Source organism: Maylandia zebra, linkage group LG9, assembly GCF_041146795.1.
Source record: "Maylandia zebra isolate NMK-2024a linkage group LG9, Mzebra_GT3a, whole genome shotgun sequence".
NCBI classification, from domain to species: Eukaryota; Metazoa; Chordata; class Actinopteri; order Cichliformes; family Cichlidae; genus Maylandia; species Maylandia zebra.
The window spans coordinates 34816727-34836737 of record NC_135175.1 but is presented as its reverse complement, the minus strand read 5'-3'; the positions used below and the strand labels follow the sequence as shown (position 1 = coordinate 34836737).

At 40.1% G+C, this 20011-nt stretch overlaps 1 long non-coding RNA gene across 1 annotated transcript; it reads right to left on the bottom strand.

Annotated features, from left to right (window-relative positions):
• Positions 1–7256: 7256 nt before the first annotated feature.
• Positions 7257–18836, bottom strand: LOC143420408 (uncharacterized). The gene is made up of 4 exons (XR_013100226.1): positions 18528–18836; positions 10460–10565; positions 8981–9829; positions 7257–8524 (listed from the first exon to the last, which is right to left on the bottom strand). It is a non-coding gene; the product is annotated as an uncharacterized LOC143420408 (long non-coding RNA).
• Positions 18837–20011: the final 1175 nt, after the last annotated feature.

Genomic DNA, 20011 nt, shown 5'->3' with positions numbered 1-20011 from the left:
TTCAGCTGCTTTCTGTCCCACTGTCCACCCAAAACTCTTCTATTCATGTTTCTCTTTTTCCCAGCATGGTTGGAAAACTGTTTTTGTCGGATGATCCTGACCACGTCCTTGTAAACCTGCCCAGTAATTCAATGCCAGTTGCTCTCTTCTTATTTGTAATGGCATTTCTCCCATTTCTACCTGTACAGCTGCTGCAGATGTTGTTTTGAATGCGCCTGAGCAAAGTCTTAACGCTTGATATTGGATACCATCCAACTTACAAAGACTTGTTCTGACAGCAGAATTATATACGACACACCCATAATCCAATACTGACCTAATCAACCCAGTATATAAAGCTTTTAAAGATTTCCTATCAGCCCCCCAGTCAGTTCCCACTAAGCACCTCATTATATTCAACACTTTCTTGTAGTGATGGCCCGCTTGAAGCTGAAGCTCTGGTGCGTGTGTCAAAAAAAATCAGCACACTGCTTCAGAAGCACTGTGTCGAAGCTTGCTTCGTTTGGCCAGAGCCATGTGATCAGTGACGTCCGAAGCTTCATTTAGAACCTAACTGCTTCGGTAGAAAAACTTCCACTTGACTCTTTACATGTAATGTTGTAAAAGATATATTTTATTGTTTAATTAATCTGAAAATGTTAGTCTGCCAAATGTGCAGCAATTTAATGTATTTATTCTCTTTAGCTGAGTTTGTGGGGCCCAGGTAGACTGTATAACTGCATCTCTACCAGTTTCTCTGCACTCCAGCCTCTTCTGTTCCACGTGAAGGGATTTTCCTTAAGGCAGGAGAAATTATCTCCACGAAAAGGAACAGTTTCGGCCATCGCACAGTGGAACAAATTTTCTTCTTAAATAAAAATGAAAAAGGGTTACCTTAAATGCATCATGTTTTTAGTTTGCAAGTTCATAAGCATTTTCCTTTTCCATTTCACAATCAATTCTACCCCCAGGTCAAAAACATGTATAGGAAAATTTCCCTAATATAATATTATTTATATATATACCCGTCTAGCGGTTAATTGCATAAGTGCATGGAGGCAGGACCTCACAGCAGAAGCATACTCCATAATGTGTTGTACATTATCATATGTAACGTGGAATTTTTCAATTATTGTATTTACCAACACCAAGAAGTCTCAAGCAAAGAAAGACCACACAATGGTGCATGTTTAAACAAGGAGAGTTTACTGGTCAAAATTATTTATTAAACAAATAAACCATTTTTTTTTAACCACCAAAAAAAAAAAAAAAAAAAAAAAAAATACACGTTCAAAGCAACACAACGGCGGCCCAATATCAGATAGAATTCCACTCTGTAGAGTGAGTGGGCAATCTTAATGAAGCAGTTGGTTTTATTTTGTGGATTCAAGCTGCTCTTCATATTTTTGGCCACCAGATGTCACCAGAGAGGACTGTGTTGAAAAGCTCCGAGTAATGAACCGTTTTTCAATACAAGCTTCAGAAAGCTTCATTTGGCCATCACTACTTTCTTGCATTGGTCTATTATTTTCTGAATATGTACAGTCCATGTCACCTGTGACAAAGTGGGTGAAAGTACGATTTGTCCATATTCTTAGTTAACATTCTTGTTTTGATTTAACCATATTTCGCATGTAATCTGCAATAGGCAAACATCTAATATCCCGGGTTTGTTTATGTTTTGCACTTTTACAGATTATATAATATAACATCTTGGTTTAAATCAATTCATACAAGTTTGTTAAGTTAACATGTTATTTACTTCAACTGTTAATTTGTATTGTTTAGAACCTACCTTACCTGTCTTCCAGAAACAAAAGGAGGAAATGTAGTTTTACTTCCTGCTTTATAGCTTCTGGGTTCATCTGAGGTCACAGGAAGAGACCAAGTGCAGAAGGGGAAGAACTCTTATAATTTAATAAAGTTGATTTTAGAGGGTTTATGGATAAATACATTTATTGATGTAATATGTATTGATTACACCATAGAGTTTATGTTGCTAGTAAAGAGTGGCAGTAGAGGTTTGAATATAATCATGTTCATCTTACCTACCTACTGAATGGAATAGTCGAGAGGAGAAATTGTTTGGTTAAGTGGACTATTTAAGCAGAACTCAGGTGTTTGAGGAGAAAGGTTCAATCAGTGTAGCTGTGTGCAGTTTGACCTTAATTTCCGTTGATTTAAGTTCACTTATGTTTATTTGAACTGAGTTAATTTGAGTTTCTTATTTGTTTCTTTGTAAATATTATTTGGGTCACAAAATGGTGAATAAATCACTTGCTACACTGGACAGCATCAGCCTCCTGCACTTCTTTGGCCGCTTAAGTCAAGTCCTACCACATCACCCTTTCATCAATCCACAACCACCAAAATTTAAACTGTTTTACCCTTTCTAATTCTTATCAATATAATCTGACCCTGATGTCAACACCAACTCTTTTTCTTGTAAAAACCATTATTTTAGTCTTATCAGCTGAGAATTTAAACCCCCATTTATATGACCACTGTTCTATTTCTGTGATTGCCCCCTGCACTTTCTTTACCAAAAAGTCTAACCTTCGTCCTCTTGCCCACATTGCCCCATCCCACCCTCTATGTTCTTAAACACATCATTTATCAGCAGTGAAAACAATAACGGGCTAACTATGCTTCCTTGTGGCGTTCCATTTTCTATCGGCAAACTCTCCGAATAACTCCTCCCAATCCTCACTATTATTCGTCGGCCTTCCAAAAAATCCTTAATCCATCTGAACATTCGACCATTTATACCCATTTACCTCATTTTTATTAATAGACCTTCCCTCCACATCATATCATACACTTTCTCTATATCAAAAAAGACTCCGCCCCCTTCTTCCTGCTCTGCGGTGATTTGTTGCAGTGCGGTGGCATGACACAACTTCGCTGAACACACACAAAGTACCTGCTCTTTCGTTTCCCTAATCCGGTCTTTAAGTGATGACGTGACAAATCCTACTTCCGGGCCTAAAGTAGTCTGCGTTTAATATGGCTTTTGTGTTGTTAACATGTTTAATGTTTTGTATTTTCTTCTATTTAATCTCAAAAAGCTCCTAAAAACAGTCAGTGATCACTGTTGACCTCCCTCGGCTTTTATTACCGCTAATCATTTATTTAAGCTCAGTTTTTAAAACCTTAGGATGTAACTACAGCCCAGCCCATGCAGCAGTATATGAATGACTAACCCAACTACCGCCTAGCTCGTGCAGCAGTACATTAAGAACGAACCACTTATTATGAATGAATTATCTCAGTTGTTCTCCTGGCTGAAGTTTGGTCCGTTTACAGCATCCTGCCACGCGATTACATTTGGTCCTCCTGACCACCGAGAATCCTCACGTTAACTTTTATTGAGTGGAAAAAAGTTAGCTTGTTTATATTATGCTAACATAGCTGTGTCGCTAGCGGTCACGTAGCACATTATTATATACCAGCTAGCCAAACTCCAGTAATCCTACAAACGTCACTGCTGTTTTGTTTTCTGTCTTCATTTATGTTGGAAGTGATAGCAGAGCTGTACGTCTTAATTTGTTTCGAAAATCCCGCAGTCAGGACATGCTATATTATATTTAGATGGAAGCTAGCGAGCTAACTTCCTGCTAATTTCTAACTGCGTTAAATGTCATAAATTCCATTTTCATGGATGACTGGATGTTAAACTCAATTGTTACACCTGGTAGAGCAGAACGCTGATCATTTTATTACAGATGAAAGAATTTAGACAGTTTTTCAACTCTCCGTGATGCCACACTGATCGTTAGGGACCTGCAGCGGAGTTTGAGCCCAAACACGGCTAGTGACGTCAGACTTAAAGAACGGATAGAGATCAATGACTGTAGAAAACATGGATGACACGACAGCGCGTCCTCCTATAGGGCTTTGTAGTGTGATGTCACAGGGGTGGGCGTGGAAAGGATTTTGGCCTGATGCGCCATTTTCGGGGTCAAAGCAAAGCGCAAGCAAAAAAGGAGCGAAGGCACACACAACAGCCATGGTTCGTTCTTGCTGTGTGGTCGGCTGCAATGTTCGATCACTCGACCGGCAAGACAATAAGCTTGAAAAGGGTTTATCTTTTCATTCTTTCCCAACCTGGAAGCAACATGAGGCAGCTCGTGTATCGATGTTACCAAACGAAGGCGTCTAGCCTGGATAGCAGCTGTGAGACGCGCTGACGTGCAGTTCTCTTCCATCTCCAAATATCTGTTGGTGCTCCTGACATTTTCATTCCGGTAAGTTCTAAACATGTTCATATCACTCTTTATAGTCTATTAGTTTTATTTTCTATGCACTCTGAGCTCATAGCAAATTAGAACAAACATCCTACTGAGTGATTTTGCAGAACTACCTTCTATTTATAGAGTTGCTAATTATTTGGCATTATTGCAGTAAACCAGCCGATGAAATGGGTGAAGCACATCATGACTGGGTTCCAGCTCTACACAAGGGACCTGCTTCAAACATACTACCATGCCAATCAGATTACTTCTTCCATGTGAGGGTGAAGAGGTGACCCTTCTGGATAAGATGGTGAAGGTTTGCTGCATTTGGTGAACAGTGTGATAATAAAACCAGGGAAAAATGAAACCTGCTCCTGTTAAATATTCTTGTGCTGTCTAAATAGCGGTAATTTTTCAAAAGATACAGTAATTAAAGTAATGTTAGTAGTGGGTGATATCATGTAAACTGTCATGATTTTGTGTAAACATTTTGTCATTTGTAAACTATAAATGATATGGATTCTACATTATAGAACATCACATCAGTTACAAAGTGGTTTTAATTTTTTTTTTTTTTTTAAAAGGCAAAAATTGTTTCTTTATTCAACGGAATTACAAGCAGTACAACATTTTGCGGCAACGACAGACTTATGGTCGAGTCAAACTATGGAGCCTTACATGAGCCTGACAGTCCATTATGTTACCAGGGACTTCACCATGAAAAGTCGGTGCTTACAAACTGCCTTTTTCCCCGAGGATCACACAGGCGAGACTCTAGCACATGGATTAAAGGAGGGCCTTATCTCTTGGAGTAGGAAAAAATGGTGTGCATAACAACAGACAGTGGAGCCAACATTGTGAAAGCAGCATCCCTTAACTGGACAAAGCTTCAGTGTTTTGGCCACAGACTACATCTTGCTGCTCTTGTAAGTTGATAATTTTATTTTATTTTTTTAAAAACAAAAACAAAAAAAACAATAGCTGTATGCTAGTATGATGTATATTATAAACAACAATAGCAGCATTAATAATACTACAAAAATAGTTCATATTAATACAGCTGTATGTTTTAAACAACAATAATAATTAGGCAATAATGATATTGATAATGATACTGTAAGATTTTAAATATAATAATAAATTAGTTCATGACAAGAACTGATTCAAATTTTATTTTTTCTTGTTAGAGAATGCAATGAAAGATCCAAGAATTGATCGTGCTGTAGGTCTCTGCAAAAAGCTTGCTGGCTAAGGCTTCAGAAATAAGAAAGTAGTCGATTCTAGTATAAACATTATGAGGTGGAGAGTAAAAGGAATACTCCCTGTCTTCTGGATGCATTGTCTGCCAAATATCATTCAGACCTAAATCTGAGGTCATCTGCCTTATGGCAACTACAGATTTACTCTCTGTGCCTCTCCTAGGAAGTGATCTATCTAGGTCTTGATCCAGTATTTGATTAAAATCTCCTTCTACCACTATTTGTGCACCTTCTAATTCCAAAATATACTGTGACAGGTTATGAAAAAAGGCGGGTATGTCTGCATTAGGTGCATAGATATTACATAAAATTGTGGGCTGCTTCAGTTACAGTTGGAGACGGAAGAGGGAACTTGCTGAGGCCCAAAATGAGCTTAAGCTACCAGAGCACAAGCTTAAAATGGAGTGTCCAACAAGATGTGGCTCCAGACAAGCTATGGTCCAGAGGGTACTTGAACAGCTACCTGCTATTTCACATGTTCTCTCCTCTGATCGGTAGACTAGACACCTGGTTCCAACATGGCAGGATGTTGAAGTTCTCGAGGCACTCAACAAAACACTCATTCCATTGACAGACTTCACTGATGCCCTGTCAGGAGAGCAATATGTGAACATCTCAGTGAAACCGGTTCTCCACCTCTTTGAAACATCAGTTGTGGCTGTGCAGGAAGATGACTTGGATCTCACACGATCAATTAAGTCCAAAGTCCTGGGGTACCTTCAGGAAAAGTACAGTGATCCAAACACACAGGAGCTGTTAGACATTGCCACATCTCTGGATCCAAGATGGACTACATCCATGAGGACAAAAAAAAAAAAAAAAGCCAGACTGACACATGAGATGACTAGCATAAATTCAGTTGTGGTAATTATGTTTACATCAGATCACATCAGACTCATAATGATATTCACACATTTTAAATTCTTAGAAAATTTTTTATATTGTACTTTATTATTTTAAAGGTATTACTGTGGTGTGGAACAGAATGTTAAGATTAGTTGAGTTCCACCTCAACTGCATCCCCGGCTGCCCCCATGAAGAAGAGCCGAAAGACCTTAGGCAGCTTCCTTAAAGCAGCAAAAGGCAATGAGACACCATCCCAGCCTGAGCAAGATGTCGTCTCAGAACTACTGTCATATTTGCTCTTAAGCAACATTGATAGTGAAGCGGACCCCTTAGTCTGGTGGAGGGAACACAAGGGAGAATTTCCAAGACTGTCCATACTGGCAAAAAAATACCTCTGTATTCCTGCCACAAGTTCCCTTTCTGAAAGGGTGTTCAGCACAGGGGGGACATTGTAACGTGTCTCCGTTCCTCACTGAAGCCTCAAACTGTTGACCGACTTGTGTTCTTGGCAAAACACCTTTAAGCAGCTGGCTGCATAAAAAAAGGACTACGTTCTCTGTTGTGGTCCTGCCATGGTCAACTATCATATCGTCATGTCAAGCGTTATATTTTGTTAATATTTGTGGTTTACATTTTAAGAAACATACCTATTACCTACCTCTCTCATCACCTTACACACGCAAAGAATAACAATAACATTTTGAACAGTAAAGTATTGTAAATATTAAATATTTTGTACGCAAGCGTAGACAAGTGAGACATTTATTGTTTTTATGTTCAGTCTCAACTGTTACGAAGTTGATGTGCAGTTAATAAGTGCGATAAATATTTATATTGGAAAAAAAAATCGAGAGAGAATCGTGATCTCAATTCTAAGCAAAAAAAATCGTGACTCTCATTTTATGCAAAATGGTGCAGCCCTACGTACAAGTACTGAAAAATTATTTACTAGTACTCACCTATCATGTGACTGGAGAGCGCAAACTCCGCTCTTGTCGTTTTCCATCAAACACTCATTAAAACAGCAACCTGCAGGTATGTTAGCGCACTCATTCCCGGCTATTGACGCCAGAATTAAAGACTGAATAATGGTTGTAGTGAGTCATTTCTCCAACTGCTGGCACAAACTGGTTTTACATGAAAGTACAGCCCAACACAAATTTAGCTTGAATTTTTTTTAATTTATTTATTTATTTTCGGTATCAAGTCACATCAGTCGTTGTTTCAAAGCCTGTTGACCAATTTAGTTCATATTAGAAGCTTCACGAGCAACTGGTGTAAAATTATTTGGACTTTTGGGAGAAAAGCAATTTAAGAGCACAGATTACAAAACAGGAGGATTAAACATGAACATGGAATTCAACTGAGGTAACTTATGAAATGAATAAATAAATAAAAAACATTCATGTTGAAACAGAGCATCAAAGGTAATCAAAGAAAAATAAAAACTTGACGTACATATTTATAATTTCAGCTTCCTGAGTGTAACATTCAGGATTACTCACTGCAGGTCCGGAAATAAGAGCTACCTCATCAGATCCAAGTGTGAAATCAGCTGAACTCTGTGGAGCCTGATCAAGGTTTTTAAGTCTGACCCTCCAAACAGGACTTTGCTGTCTCTTCAGATTCATTGTGATCCAGAGACTCCAGGTCTGCATGATGACGCTGATGATTGCACAGAGCAGATAATGAAGTGAATGTTTTTGCACATTGGTAACAGTGAAACTGTTTATTTGCAGCGTGGTATCGTTTGTGTTTGGAGTATGAACTGAGATTCTTGAAGCTCTTGTCACACTGGTCACAGCTGAAGTTCTCTTCCATGTGTGTACTCTCATGATCGTTACGACTAGTTGAACGCGAGAAGGTTCTGTCACAGTGTCTGCATTTGTATGGTTTCTCTCCTGTGTGGACTTGTTTATGACTTTTAAGGTGACCTGCAGTGGTGAAGGATGACCCACACTGGTCACAGACATGCTTTTTAACCCCACTGTGAATAAGTTCATGTATTTTTAATATACTTGGTATGGGGAAGCCTCTCCCACATTCTTTGCAGTAGCTCATTTTGTCTCCAGTGTGTCTACGTTGATGTAGTTCTAGACTTCGATGATGGCTGAACGTTTTTCCACAAAGGTCACAGCGAAAGTCTTTCCCACCACCACAGTGACGACAGGGTTGAGAAGTGGATCCATCTGTGTCGCTCTGCTTCTAAACAAAGACACAAAGACAGTGTGAGTCAGTCCTTCAACATTTTTATCCTGAACATCACCTGAAATAAAGAGCAGCTCTGCCAATATTCGGTTACCTTTTACTGTTTACATTATAACACTCAACTTACTGGGTGAAAATGTCTCATCATTTGTAGGTAATCTACTTAATGGAAAGACTGATTTTTAAACCTAAGGATGCGCTACTCTGCATGCCACAAGAAAGTAACCCAAAGCTGCTCTCCAATGTATCCACTGGAGTGTGATTGTTAGATAGAAAAGGAAGAATCTTTAAAAACATATTTTTTTCCAACATCAGGAAAGTTTCAGAAGGTTTGTGTGAGGTTTGACTGAATATTCTGTACATTAAGTTTTTATGTCTCATTTAGCTTTGAAATTAAACTATATTCACATAATACTTCAAAATAAGTGCAAGTCTAAAAAGAAAAATACATACCTCACAGTAACTGCACTTGTAGAGTTTTTTTCTGGTGTGGATCTGTTGGTGTTTTTTCAGGGAACTTGGCTCTTTAAAAGCCTTATCACACAGGTCACATTTATAAGGTCTCTCCTCAGTGTGGCTAAACATGTGGCTTTGTAACTGTGCATCTGTTGTAAACAGTTTGCCACACTGATCACAGCAGTAAACATCATTGCCCGTGTGAATCCGTAGGTGAATATTTCTGTACCCTACATGGCTGAAAGTTTTTCCACAAATGTCACAGCTGTACGCCTTAATTCCAGAGTGGGTAACTTGATGTTTTTTTAAGTTTTGGGACTGGGTAAATGATTTTCCACACAACTTACAGCTGAATGCCTTAATTCCACTGTGAATGAGTTGGTGTGTTTTTAAGCTTGCAGCCTGGCTAAAAGACTTTCCACACAAGTCACAGTTGTATGCTTTAACTCCACTGTGGGTGACTTTGTGTATTTTTAAGCTTTCAAGGTGGGTAAAAGACTTTCCACACAAGTCACATCTGTATGCTTTAACTCCACTGTGGATGAGTTGATGTCTTTTTAGGCTTCCAGGATGGGTAAAAGACTTTTCACACAAGTCACATTTGAACGCTTTAACTCCAACGTGGATGAGCTGATGTGATTTTAAGTCTGCAGCCTGGGTAAAAGGCTTTTCACAGAACTCACAACAGTACGGTTTAACTCCACTGTGGATGAGTTGGTGTCTTTTTAAGTTTGCAGGACAAATAAAATCCTTCCCACACTCCTCACAGCTGTATTTCTTCTCCCCCTTTCTTCTGTGAGGTTTGTCGGCCTCCTGAGAGCGCTGACGTCTCGCTCCATGTTGGTCCTGCAGTGACAGAGATACAAACAGAGGCAGTGAGTGAAATGCAGTCGTGGAACAAACTGAAACTCCATTAGTGGAATTAAAGTTGTCAACAAACACATTGTAGTTGTTTTACCGCCACCTTCTGGTGATAGTATCACATTGCAATGATGTGCTACAATGAAGAAATATTGATCACTGGAAAAAAGCTGTTACATGTTTAAATCATGCTTTTTATTTGTTTTTGTTTCTAATGTCTCTGTAAAGCACTTTGAATCACCTTGTTGTTGAATTGTGCTATACAAATAAATTTGCCTTACTTCATAAAAAAAAAAACAACAAAAAAAAAAAAACTGAGTTCAACTGATAATAAAGAAAATGGAAAGAAAACATTATTGAAGAAATTGTTTGTTGGGAAAAAATATTTCCTCTTTGGAAAAGTTTGAGTTGAACTGATGACATTGTTTCCCCCCCCCCCCCCCCCCAATTGTGTGCTGATAAAATATGATCTCCGTATTTTCTTGTAACTTCTGTGGTTTCTGTTTGTGACGTACATTCTGCATGTGTGGAGGAGCCCAGGATGGAAAATATAAAGCTGCTGTTAACAACCAGCTGTGCACAGTTTTAATAACAGTAACTGAGATATTTTCTCACCTCCTGTGTTGAAGTCATTGTTTCCTCTGTAGTGGCTGAGCTGAGTCCAAATGGCTGAAACTGTTCCTCTGCTGCTCCACCAGACTCTTCTCCTCCTGTTACTCAGCTGGGACACAAAAGTATAGATATGTATTTTATCCCTGACAAGAAGAAGCAGAGCAAATAAACATTACTACACTCAGTGACAACAATACCTATGAAGCTTCAAGGTGAAACCCCAGAAGCAACTACAAAAAGAAAGTCATCAGCTGCAACAAGAACTTGAAAAAGTCACTGAGCTCCCTGCATACCACCACCTTTACCCGGTGGATGCTGCACCCTGTATATATGGACTTCCATATATACACACAAAGAAGGAGTCCCACTCAAACAAACTTACACTTGATCCAGATGAAACTAAAGTTCCCTTTGATGTAATCTCGCTTTTCACTTATATAGGGCTTTGTAGCGTGATGTCACGGGGGTGGGCGTGGAAAGGATTTTGGCCTGATGCGCCATTTTTGGGGTCAAAGCAAAGTGCAAGCGAAAAAGGAGCGAAGGCACACACAACAGCCATGGTTCGTATTTGCTGGGTGGTTGGCTGCAATGTTCGATCGCACGACCAGCAAGACAATAAGCTTGAAAAGGGTTTATCTTTTCATTCTTTCCCAACCTGGAAGCAACATGAGGCAGCTCGTGTATCGATGTTACCAAACGAAGGCGTCCAGCCTGGATAGCAGCTGTGAGACGAGCTGATATCCAGTTCTCTTCCATCTCCAAATATCTGTTGGTGTGCTCCAGACATTTTCAGTCAGGGTGAAGAGGTGACCCTTCTGGATAAGATGGTGAAGGTTTGCTGCCGTTTTGGTGAACAGTATGGTGGTAAAACCAGATAAAATGAAACTTGCTCCTGTTGAATATTCTTGTGCTGTCTAAATAGCGGTAATTTTTCAAAAGATACAGTAATTAAAGTAATGTTAGTAGTGGGTGATATCATGTAAACTGTCATGATTTTGTGTAAACATTTTGTCATTTGTAAACTATAAATGACATGGATTCTACATTATAGAACATCACATCAGTTACAAAGTGGTTTTAATTTTTTTTTAAAAAGGCAAAAATTATTGTTTCTTTATTCAACGGAATTACAAGCAGTACAACATTTTGCGGCAACGACAGACTTATGGTCGAGTCAAACTATGGAGCCTTACATGAGCCTGACAGTCCATTATGTTACCAGGGACTTCACCATGAAAAGTTGGTGCTTACAAACTGCCTTTTTCCCCGAGGATCACACAGGCGAGACTCTAGCACATGGATTAAAGGAGGGTCTTATCTCTTGGAGTTTGGAGGAGGAAAAAATGGTGTGCATAACAACAGACAGTGGAGACAAACTGACTGAACGCCAACTTTTTTTCCACTCATTAAAAGTTAACGTGAGGGATTCTGGTGGTCAGGGACAAATGCAATCGCATAGCAGGATGCTGTACACGGGCCAAACTTCAGTCAGGAGAACAACTGAGATTATTCATCCACAATACGAGGTTAGTCATTAATATACTGCAACAACATGGGAATAGAGCAGCTGCGAGAGAATTCAACATTAATGAATCAGTGTTACGGAAGTAGAGGAAGCGCAGTTTTTGGCTTTCCCCATATTTCTAAAGTGCTTCATCTCTTTGCTATGACTGTCGCCATAATTTGCAGATGATAATGGTTGTAGCCGCTGCGATGCTTTCGACCAAAACAGGCACAGCTTGATGACATCATCAACATGCGCTATCTCGATAGAGCGATATAGTCAAAATCTCTATCGTTGGTCAAATTTATATCGTTTATATCATATATCATTTATATCGCCCACCCCTATATTGTACCTTAATTTGTTTTTATATAAGTGCGTGGAATGAGTCTTCAGTTGAATGTTTTTTAAGAGGCAAAAATACTTAAGTAAATGGCGAGTCGAATTTTTGTCTTTTTTTTCCTGTTTTTGCTGATCCAATTCGTGACTTAAAACCGTGATCCGATCCGAACCGTGAGATTTTTGACCCGTTGCACCACTAACAGTGACCATCAAATCGATGAGAAAATATTGCTGAAAACGGTGTGCTGGGAGTCCGCTGTTCTCACCGGCTCTAGTGATCCTCGATCTCCCGGTCAGCTATGGAGCTGGTGGGTAAAAGACATCCCCAAAAATGTCGGATCACTTTGGAAATGTATATCTTGCTGAATCGAGCAGATATCTGAAGCTTACACAGCTACATTCACATTAAAATAACTTTTATTTTGTGATTTTAGATATAGAGTAATATTTAAGTTTTAGCCGCGCTCATCTACCATTGCCGTGTTTGGCGTTTGGATGAAATGCATTCTAGGATATTTAGCTGTACTAAGTACACACAAGTACACACAAGTCACCACCAATTGATAAAACAGGAGGAACGAGAACACATCTAGGAATTTTTCACGTTCTCAGCTCGATGCGTACTTTAAATCAAGTCTTCAATGGCTAATTCCAGGCCCAAACTACTTCGCCTTTAATAAGGCTTTTGTGTTTTTAACATGGTTTATTGCTTTATATCTTGTTCTACTTTATCTCAAAAAGCCCCTAAAAACACTCAGTGATCACTGTCGGCCTCTCTTGGTCTTTATTACCACTAATCATTTTAAAGCTCAGCTACCGCCTAACTTGTGCAGCAGTACATTAAAAACGAACCACTTATTATGGATGGATTATCTCAGTTGTTCTCCTGACTGAAGTTTGGCCTGTGTATAGCATCCTGCTATGTGATTGCTTTTGTCCCTAACCACCAGAATCCCTCACGTTAACTTTTATCAAGTGGAAAAAAGTTAGTGTTCGTCCTTCAGCTTCACTGTGCTAATGTTATGCTAACGTACCTGTGTCGCTAGCGATCGCGTAGCACAATATATAGCAAATAGTCCAACTTCAGTAACCCTGCAAACATCACTGCTGTTTAGTTTTCCGTCTTCATTTATGTTGAAAGTGATAGCATGGCTGTACATTTTAATTTGTTTCACTAATATCTCAGTCAGAACATGCTATATCATGCTTAGGTGGAAACTAGCGAGCTAACTTCCTGCTAACTTCTAACTCTGTTGAATTTCATAAATTCGGTTTTCATGATGCCTGGTGTGGAGATACAGAAATTCTTTTATTGCTGCCATATAATCTGCATCATTATAATTGCATTAATAACATTCTTTACAGCATTATTTCATGTAATAATATTTCTCACAGTATTGATATTGCATTACAGTTGTTTATTGAAGATGTCCATTTGAGGATCCTTCCATTATGTTAACTTTTATTACAAGTGCGGTTAGAAGTATTTTATACACATTGCATATCTGTGCTTATTTTGAGTTGATGTTCGGTTCATTAAGGGTCTTAAGCTTCACTGGCGTGACTGTCCAGGTGATACATGCTGAGGGAAACTAGAACATAGAAGGATGATTGCATGCATGCTTAAAATACATATAACACATATAATCTAGGAATGTGTCCGGCCTGAGGCCTTAACTCATTTGGTGTCTCACTATATTTTACTCTACTTGCCAACAGATGACCAGAGTCAATAATTAGCCCCAGAGACCCTGAGGGCTTGAAGCTTATTACCTTGTATGGAAGGTGTTATAGAAAAGAGAAGTTCTATGTCTGTTTATAGCCATTAAAGATGTACAAGATGCACCATTAACTGTGACTAATGTCTGGAACCTATTTTAATCTGTCATTCCCACTGCTTTAGTCAGAAGACATATGTTGATCTTTTCTCCGGGCTGTTAATAAACTCATCGTTTGATTGCACTTTCCTGGGGCCTCCGTGGTTTGTGACACTGCTCTAGATTGATTGATTTTGCGACACTGGATGTTAGACTTAATTGTTACACCTGGCGGAGCAGCAACACTGATCATTTTATTACAGATGAAAGAATTTAGACAGTTTTTAAACTCTCAGTATGCCGCAGCGTTCATTTGACTTTGGGACCTGAAGAGATGGAATTTAGGACCCAGATAACTCGCGTGGCTCCTGACTCCATCAAGCAATGTGCCTTCATAACTTACCAAAGTCGTACTAAAACATTCTTTGAAAGATTTCTGCACGCCATGTGCTATGTATAATCGGTCAGTAAGCACAACCATAATTCATACAAAGCACACTGTCGATTTTTAAGAAAATTAAAGGATTTTAAGTGTGACTTTAAAGTGTGTAAAGTACATTATATAGAAGAAAGAATATACTATATCGTCATATATATCATTACCGCACATGCTTCAAATTATACCGTGATATAGATTTTAGACCTTATCGCCCAGCCTTAAGTGAATCCTGCTTGTGTCGTGTTATTCAGGATTGCAAACCGAGCAGTATTCACTGGCTTTCAATTTGTTGTGTTTGTGGATATATTACTGAATTTAATTCTCCATAAAATCATCCCATTCTCCATAAGATTAAGGTCAACCATTGAACGGCATACATTTTAAAGTAAAGGCTTTAAAACAGAGTTAGTACAAACATCATTAATGTCACATAACTTTGTCGACATGTGGCCACCATCAATACTTTAATGTTCTTCATTATTAAGCATTTGCACATACAGTGGGGCAAAAAAGTATTTAGTCAACCACCGATTGTGCAAGTTCCCCCACCTAAAATGATGACAGAGGTCAGTAATTTGCACCAGAGCTACACTTCAACTGTGAGAGACAGAATGTGAAAAAAAAAAAAATCCATGAATCCACATGGTAGGATTTGTAAAGAATTTATTCGTAAATCAGGGTGGAAAATAAGTATTTGGTCAATAACAAAAATACAACTCAATACTTTGTAACATAACCTTTGTTGGCAATAACAGAGGTCAAACGTTTACTATAGGTCTTTACCAGGTTTGCACACACAGTAGCTGGTATTTTGGCCCATTCCTCCATGCAGATCTTCTCGAGAGCAGTGATGTTTTGGGGCTGTCGCCGAGCAACACGGACTTTCAACTCCCGCCACAGATTTTCTATGGGGTTGAGGTCTGGAGACTGGCTAGGCCACTCCAGGACTTTCAAATGCTTCTTACGGAGCCACTCCTTTGTTGCCTGGGCGGTGTGTTTTGGATCATTGTCATGTTGGAAGACCCAGCCTCGTTTCATCTTCAAAGTTCTCACTGATGGAAGGAGGTTTTGGCTCAAAATCTCACGATACATGGCCCCATTCATTCTGTCCTTAACACGGATCAGTCGTCCTGTCCCCTTGGCAGAAAAACAGCCCCATAGCATGATGTTTCCACCCCCATGCTTCACAGTAGGTATGGTGTTCTTGGGATGCAACTCAGTATTCTTCTTCCTCCAAACACGACGAGTTGAGTTTATACCAAAAAGTTCTACTTTGGTTTCATCTGACCACATGACATTCTCCCAATCCTCTGCTGTATCATCCATGTGCTCTCTGGCAAACTTCAGACGGGCCTGGACATGCACTGGCTTCAGCAGCGGAACACGTCTGGCACTGCGGGATTTGATTCCCTGCCGTTGCAGTGTGTTACTGATGGTGACCTTTGTTACTTTGGTCCCAGCTCTCTGCAGGTCATTCACCAGGTCCCCCCGTGTGGTTCTGGGATCTTTGCTCACCGTTCTCATGATCATTTTGACCCCACGGGATGAGATCTTGCGTGGAGCCCCAGATCGAGGGAGATTATCAGTGGTCTTGTATGTCTTCCATTTTCTGATGATTGCTCCCACAGTTGATTTTTTCACACCAAGCTGCTTGCCTATTGTAGATTCACTCTTCCCAGTCTGGTGCAGGTCTACAATACTTTTCCTGGTGTCCTTCGAAAGCTCTTTGGTCTTGGCCATGGCGGAGTTTGGAGTCTGACTGTTTGCGGCTGTGGACAGGTGTCTTTTATACAGATGATGAGTTCAAACAGGTGCCATTCATACAGGTAACGAGTGGGGGACAGAAAAGCTTCTTACAGAAGACGTTACAGGTCTGTGAGAGCCAGAGATTTTCCTTGTTTGAGGTGACCAAATACTTATTTTCCACCCTAATTTACGAATAAGTTCTTTACAAATCCTACCATGTGAATTCATGGATTTTTTTTCACATTCTGTCTCTCACAGTTGAAGTGTACCTCTGGTGCAAATTACTGACCTTTGTCATCATTTTAAGTGGGGGAACTTGCACAATCGGTGGCTGACTAAATACTTTTTTGCCCCACTGTAAATAAGTGACATAATACTCAGTACTTCCTTTTGAAAGTTTACTCCTCGGCCACCCACTTCAGCCGTCACACATATTTTCGTGGCAAAATTATCCACATCCTCCACAGCGCTATGAATTGTGGGATATATGGGACCATGAAGTCTACACCAGACCACACTTCAAATTTGGGGCCATCGTTGGCGCATTGGTCGACCGCATTTGGAGTACCACTTCGAGTTGGGACAGCTGTCGCTGTGACGTAATTGGTCTCCAAATGCGCACTACGAAGAGTGTGGTTGCTGGATTGGAACACAGCCCTAGGGACTTGCAGCGGAGCTTGGGCCCAGGCACGGCTAATGATGTCAAAATTAAAGACCGGATTGGAAAACTACTTGGTCTCCGACTGATGGCGTACCATGAGTACGGAAGTATGCACAAGTACGCATAAAATGTCATTTCCGGGATAAAACCGCAAAGGATTGTAGGTGCGAGTGGCAAGCGGTACTAGCGCAGAGAGGCTTTCACAAGTAAAGTCACACAACGATAAAAAGAAACATGAAGAATGGCAAGAAGCTGTTGCATTATTGTTGCATTAACTGGCAAGGGCCAGTTGCATGACAGCCACTGGAAGCCGATGGGTAAAGAGAACGGTTTTTATTGGATTCCGATGTGGAAGAGAAATTGTTCAAGCCATGTTTCCGAAGTAACAAAGAGTCGACGAATGTCGACGTAATCATGGCAGCCCTAGCTGCTACCACAGCAAGATTTGATCAGTTAAGAAAAAGAGAGCAATATCAAAACAGCCACGAAAAGTCAAGCACATATGTGCCCAAGTGTTGTATTGAAGCAATCAAGTGATGAATAACTGTTTTCCAGTAAGTTGTTTTGATATGTTTTTTTTATTGCATTGTTGATTATTTTTTCACCGAAGCAGCTAATAAAGTATGACGGAATACAATTTAGCCTCTTTTTTGGAAGATTCTATAATAGAATGAAACAATAATGCCAGTTATGAATAAAGACAATAAATTGAATGAATTACGAAACTCATTTTATTTCTATTAGATCTGAAAATGTTGTGTAACACTACAACCTGAAACAACAATTAGATTGCGTTGGCCTGTACAGGAGATAAAGGACAAAAATGTAACAACAGCTGTGAAATGGAATAGTCCAAATCACCAAAGTAAACTGGACCTGGGCTTGTTGCAGGGATCTGAAGTCACTAAACATTTTGTGAGTGTATGCACTCACACTTAGGACCATATAATAATAAATATGTGCGTGATGAAAGCTGGGCAGCACGCTAACGTACTTACTCCACTCTGTATGCTTGTATGGGTCTGACCCTTTCACTCCTCTGATTTTGTTCCTCTTTTTTTTTTTTTTTTTTTTTTTGCCTTTTCGTGAAGTCTGGCTTTGTACGGACCTGCCGTGTTCACATATATGTTTTTGGGGCAAATAAAATGCAAGTAGGGATTAGGACCGCAGAATGAATGATCACCGGTGCTGGAAATGCTAGCGCTTGATGGAGTTTTTTGATTTTGTTGCCACCCACAATGCAATGCGCCAAAGTCACGTGGTCTGTCAATCTCTATTGAGACAGGCCCAGAGTGATATGAAACGATAGATGTTTTCCTATCGTCAACCGATATGTTTCGTTATAACGAGCAGCCCCACACCATGGTTTGGACTCGGTGTGGCCGTGGGCCGCTGTAAGCTATCGCGTCGCCATTCCAAAAATACACTGCAATACACTCTCTCTTCTCTCAACGTGTTCACAATAAACTGTGAACAGACACCGAGGAGAGCAGCAGAAGACCTCATTCAGGAGCTAAACTCAACATGAACTGAACTCACAGTAAAGTTAGCTCGGTGCTTACCTTTAGATGAGCCCACAAACCGAGAGAAACTCCGCGATGAAGCTGCAACTCTTTCCAAACACAGGAAACAGATCAGCGTGAACCGACGTGGTTCACGCTGATCTCAGCTACTAGCCAGGAGACAAGGGTGGGCAGATGGCTGTAGATATCGATACAAACGTTGGTAGTGGTATATGATCGGTACTTCGGTTTTTTCTCTCCTCTAAGTTCAGTACTTTACTCCCGTTTCATGAAAAAGGAGCTCTTTCTGCTCGTCTCCTCTGCGGTACACTTTACTCCGCCCCCTTAGTTCCTGCTCTGCTGTTATTCGTTTCTGTGCGGTCACATGATGGAGCTACGCTGAGAAATCACATTTTTGAGATGAGAGCGTGAGAAAGAGTATGGAACGCCAGGACTGCCATAATGAATTAATTAAATACACCATTAAATAATTTATTAAATTTGGAATTAATTAAAAGAGGAGCCCCATGTGGAAATACTTTATGGCTGGAAGTGAAAACACTGAGATAAAAACAAATCTAATAACTTCATACTGTCACTGGGTTCAAACTAAAGAAGTGCTCACGACAAATCATGAGTGAATGAAACCATGACATAATAAAATGTTTGTTAAAGCAACCAAGAATGTCATCTTTGTGATAAGTTTGGTGTGAATCTTTGGTAATTCATGGGGTTTGCTTTGTCTTTGTCGGCTTTCTCACCCGATGGCACGTAGACCAACAAAGCTCAGAATGGACTGCAAAAAAAAAAAAGTGCACATGTAAAACTGCAGTGTTAAGTGATGCGGTTGTAAAGTTTGAGTGCACGTCTCTGGAATGGTTGGCAGTATTAAGGATGATTTTTGTTAAAATCATATTGATATGACCCCGTGAATTATTCGTAGATGACCATTAGATTAGTTTGATGGGTTAACACAGAGAGCTGAAGATATCGTGGATATGCTGACCTCGCTCCGTGGTATACAGGGCCGTTTACCCTCATGATTAATATTCACAATAAAAATATTAGCCGAACATCATGAAGTCTGTATGTGTTTCATACTGTCGAACAACCTTTGTACAGTTAAAGCCAGCAGTTACTACATGATGGAAACACCAACGTTATTTCTTTTAATACAGTTTGTGTTTCGGTGTGTCGGACAGGGTCGTCTGCAGTACGGGGGCCCCACAGGGAACGGTTCTGGCTCCGTTCCTCTTCACCATCTACACTGCAGACTTCTCCCACAATTCCACCCAGTGCTTCCTGCAGAAGTTCTCTGATGACTCTGCAATAGTCGGCCTCATCACTGATGGGGACGACAAGGAGTACAGAGGACTGACTCAAGACTTTGTGGACTGGTGCCAGCTGAACTACCTCCAGATCAACGCCAGTAAAACCAAGGAGCTGGTGGTAGACTTCCGCAGGCACAAGCATTCTCCACTGCAACCACTGAACATCCAGGGTATGGACATTGAGGCTGTGGACAGCTACAGGTACCTTGGTGT